Genomic DNA, 5,491 nt, shown 5'->3' with positions numbered 1-5,491 from the left:
TATAAAACTACATTTTCTTCAGCCTTTTTTTAAAAAATGATAATTATCTTGTTTATTTGTATTTGGAAAATCTAATGAGATCACATATTTAAAAATCACATACTATCAAAAGATAAATAGAAGTAGTAATTCCTTCTGGAATATTTTTGCCCCTCATCCAAACAACGTTAGGTCCCTTACCCCCCTTTTTAGCAACTTTTATTAATTTCTTGTGTGTCTATCAGAAGTGTTTTGTGGCAAAGGTACATGTGTATGTTTCAGAGGTTACTGTTGTCATGAATTCACAGAAGCCAGAGCCTGGAAAGCATTAAGTGGTCCTGAGCACCCCATTTCCAATGAGAGAGCGTAGCAGTGCTCAAACGGCTGGGTGTCCTATAATTCAACTCAATTCTGGCACTATCTACCTGTAGATAGCATCAGATCTCACATGTTGAGGGCTCAGTCCAGCAGGAATGCACACACACACTTCAGGTGCCAGTCACCAAGTATATGTTGTCACCTGTGCTTCTGACCCTTGTACCACAGGTCAGAAGTTCCAACAACCCCCTTCTTAGCTTTAATTAATTTGCCCAAGTGACTCATAGAACTCACAGAAATATTCTATTAACTAGATTAACCGGTGTATTATAAAATGATAAAAGCAACAGCCAGATAGAGAACATGTATAGGACGATGTATGGGGAGAAAGCATGGAGCCCACTCTCCCCAAATCTCCATGTGCTCACCAACTGGGAGGCTCCCTGAACCCTGTCCTTGGGGGTTTATGGAGGCTTCAGTACACAGGTGTGACTGAATAACTCATTGGCCATGGGCGATTGAGCTCAATCTTGAGTGGCTCTTCCCTGCCCTGAGGGCAAGGGGGTGGGACTGAAAATTCCAACCTCTAATCACAAGGTTGGCTCCACAGGCTGCCTGCTCCCATCCTTAGGTGCTTTCCAAAGGTCACCTTGTTAACATAACAAAAGACACCATGATCATCTCATCACTTAGGAAATCCCAAGGGTTTTAGAAACTCTGTGGCAGAAACTGGGAGGGAGACCAAAAATATAATTCTTATTACTCCTAAATCACAGTTATCTAGGTTAATGTTTGTATCACCCCAAACAGGCAGTAGTCACCAGGGAAAATAAGTTAATTGCCAGTCTTTTCTATTAATTTTTAAAAATCAGATTTAAGAAGAGAATTTTTTTAATGGCCAGTGAAAATGTCTCTTACTTTAGCTCTTGGCTTTTTCTACTTATTATTTATTTTTTTAATTTTTAGTTTAGTTTTGAAACGTGTCTTTAAGTTATTTTAAGGTTAGAACCGAACCTTCCAGGGTTAAAAAAATATTGCGTCTCTTGAAAGAGATTATTTTAGACTTAGTGAAATGGATTTGATGCTAGAGAACATGTGACATCATACATTTGACCTTTTTGAAATGATTTACATTATATCAGCTACATTTTAAGTCCAGCAACTGTAACCAAAAAAAAAGAAAAAAAAACCCTACTAATTAAGGCAACTTTGCAGATTGATGGCATTAGATTATCAATTAAAATCTCAGTTTTAAACCAGATTTTTCCTCTAAATAGTGATCCAAAGAACACTAGTTTTAGGGTCAGTCTAATTAGTCAGACAGCCTTCTGATTGTTTAGTGCCTTCACTTGAAGTTTGTTAAATATTTTGAATATCACCTATGCTCCCATGGGACATTAGTGAATGTGAAGTCAACAAAAAAGAAAAAAAAGTAAGAAAAAGGATTTTGTAGTAAAATAAACTTGAGAAATCCTGGGTTCAGTAAATTTAAACATGTTTCGTGACTGCAGGACTTTTGAGATGTGGAATGAGCTATAATGTGCTCTGTGAATTTCACTGTTAAGTAGAGTTTGGTCTGAAGTGTTTTTCAACTTTATTTGGCTCTACAACCCTTTGTCAGTGGAACATTTTAAAGGACTCTCTGTTTCTAGCAACTTTGGAAAATGCTGTTCTGGTCTCAGTTAAGCCCTTGAAATCTTAGCATTTGGAAGCTCATCCAATTTCTGGTACAGAAATCTACCATGTATCCATGCTATAGGCTCACTCAGCTGTGGATGAGTATTTTGATAACAAAATGCTCACTACCCATAAATCGGCTGATTCTATAGTCGGAATGCTGGTCTGTTAGGAGGTTTTAACCTTTTAAGTGCCTTTTACTATTAGAAAATTTTAAGTTTTAAAATTTTGTTTATTGGACCTAGATCTGATCTCTGGATTAAGATAAGTCCTACTCAAGTAAAAGAATCCTTATTTTTCAAGGATGATTTGTACATGAAAAAAAAAATCCATATACTTAAAATCATCTGTAAATAGTGACTGAAGAGTAATTGAAAATACGTTTGAAAATAATTTTCATTTGAAATTTATGTCAAAATATGTTATTATATAAATGAATCCAGTATATTTTCTCTTATAGCCAGTAAAATTTAGGTTAAATTTTAATTAAGCACAAGTGCTACAATTAAAAAAAAGAATTACATTCTGTTTCAAGTGTTTATTTCAGCAAAACTGGTTTATGGGACAGTAAACTGTCCTTCACTGCATGTTCAATGTTAGCAGCTCAAACAGGCTAATTCTGGTAAAAATTCAACAGTTTTCCAAGGCCTTCTCTTAATTATTTGATACTCAACTGTTTTTTCTTTTACTTCTATTGTATCTCTTTTTTACATTGTTAACTACACATCCTCATTTATCAGTGGCTTTGTATATTTAACCCAGCAGATCTCTGGTATTATTTACAATGGCTTCATGATATTATATCTTTAAAATTCAGAATTTCACTTTAAAGTTGATTTGAATTTTATTTCTATTATACGGTATTATGTTTATGTTATGAATCCATCAGTGAGTAATTTTCTGAAACAGGATGAGCAGTTTGCTGACTTAGACGGGCTGGAATCTATAGACACCTTAAAATTAGGATGTAGATAACGAATAGTTGGATGACAAGAAACCCTGTTATATGAAAACAGGAATAATAATGAGTGTTCCAAATCTTATCTTTTCTGCTCTTAATTTTCTCCAAAGGTTAGTTCTAGAGTCCTTAATTCTCCCGTCAGTAATAAAGTATTGACTATTTGCAGCCTTCGCACCATTCTCCCCACTTCTAGGTCTGAGTTTGATAAACCTTTTGGTTTCATCCTTTCTTTGTGAAGTAGTGTTCCTAGTCAAGCCAGAAGGCTGTTCCATTAAAGGTTTAGCATTTTAGTGATTTTAGTAGTAAGGGTAAGGATAAGTGGTCTTCAGCCCGTCACAGTCTTCCACCCAACCTTTCTTCAGATGAATTTCCTGCAGTAGAAAAATTAGACAACCAGGCTGAATGATTGAGTCCCTGACCATGACTAGCAACGAACTACTCAGCCCTGGCTTCCTGGGCATGCCATCCTTCAAAAACAGCCTGCCAGATGGAATCTCAATCCCCTAGCATTCAAGATACTCATACTCTAATCCACCAAAATCCACTTCCAGTAGTTCTCCCCACTTCTTTCATACAGCAAATATCCATTCACCCAACTGCATTCACTTATCTGGAGTACAAGTTCTTTTCCTTATATTCCAATATATCCCTATTTCATCTGCCTAGGAAGTCTTTCAAATTCTTCACAATCCTAAATCCTACATGGTCTTTACTTTCCTACCTTTACAACTTGACCTTAAGAAAATTTTTGCTTTCCAAGATCTATAAGTCAATCAATCAATAAACCATTAATAAGTTCATAGGCTGCTTCAATACAGTTCTCCTCAATACAAATATAGTTGTCAATCCTTAATAATAACAGCTTATATTTGATCACATAGAAATGTATTTTAACTCACATATTTGTTATCTAAAATGATAGTATAGCACTCTTCATTTTGTTGGTTATTTTCACATGTTTTAATGTCAGTATCACCTCTTTGAAGACTTAAAGTATATGTTGTCCATTTTTCCAGTATTTTAATATCCTGCCCTGTTTTACACTTAGTGGGTGTTCAATAAATGACTTCGACACTTCACAGAATGGAGAAAATTTTCCCTAATCCTACAAGCGTTGACCCTGTCTGACTTTGCACATCACTTGTTAATGGCAGCTGGGTAGCTGTGTTTGATAGAAATTCAAGAAAAAATTTCTACGTGTTTCAAGACCAAAGCTACGGTCATATGAGGACCTTAGTCAGCATCATGAATATATTCTTAAACATATAAAATGGAGAATTGCACTTTTATGATTTTGTGATGAATCACATGTAAAACAGTCATTCACATTTTATTTATTTATTTTTTATTATTTTTAAATATCTTTATTGGAGTATAATTGCTTTACAATGGTGTGTTAGTTTCTGCTTTATAACAAAGTGAATCAGCTATACATATACATATATCCCTATATCTCCTCTCTCTTGCATCTCCCTCCCACCCTCCCTATCCCACCCCTCTAGGTGGTCACAAAGCACTGAGCTGATCTCCCTGTGCTATGTGGCTACTTCCCACTAGCTGTGTATTTTACATTTGGTAGTGTATATATGTCCATGCCACTCTCTCTTTGTCTCAGCTTACCCTTCCCCCTCCGCGTGTCCTCAAGTCCATTCTCTATGTCTGCGTATTTATTCCTGTCCTGCCCCTAGGTTCTTCAGAACCATTTTTTCTTTCTTTCTTTTTTTTTTTTTGTTTAGATTCCATATATATGTGTTAGCATATGGGATTTGTTTTTCTCTTTCTGACTTACTTCACTTTGTATGACAGACTCTAGGTCCATCCACCTCACTATGAATAACTCAATTTCGTTTCTCTTTACAGCTGAGTAATATTCCATTGTGTATATGTGTCACATCTTCATTACCCATTCATCTGTCGCTGGACACTTAGGATGCTTCCATGTCCTGGCTATTGTAAATAGAGCTTCAAAGAACATTGTGGTACATGTCTCTTTTTGAATGGTGATTTTCTCAGGGTATATGCCCAGCAGTGGGATTGCTGGGTCGTATGGTAGTTCTATTTTTAGTTTTTTAAGGACCCTACATACTGTTCTCCATAGTGACTGTATCAATTTACATTCCCACCAACAGTACAAGAGTGTTCCCTTTTCTCCACACCCTCTCCAGCATTTATTGTTTGTAGATTTTTTTGATGATGGACATTCTGACCCGTGTGAGGTGATACCTCATTGCACTTTTGATTTACATTTCTCTAATGATTAGTGATGTTGAGCATTCTTTCATGGGTTTGTGGTCAATCTGTATATTTTCTTTGGAGAAATGTCTATTTAGGGCTTCTGCCCATTTTGGGATTGGCTTGTTTGTTTTTTTGATATTGAGCTGCATGAGCTGCTTGTATATTTTGAGATTAATCCTTTGTCAGTTTCTTCATTTGCAAATATTTTCCCCCATTCTCAGGATTGTCTTTTCATCTTGTTTATGGTTTCCTTTGCTGTGCAAAAGCTGTTAAGTTTCATTAGGTCCCATTTGTTTATTTTTGTTTTTATTTCCATTTCTC

This window comes from Pseudorca crassidens, chromosome 2, assembly GCF_039906515.1.
Source record: "Pseudorca crassidens isolate mPseCra1 chromosome 2, mPseCra1.hap1, whole genome shotgun sequence".
Classification (NCBI taxonomy): Eukaryota; Metazoa; Chordata; class Mammalia; order Artiodactyla; family Delphinidae; genus Pseudorca; species Pseudorca crassidens.
The sequence above is the reverse complement of the archived record's forward strand: the minus strand, read 5'-3'. Positions refer to the sequence as shown.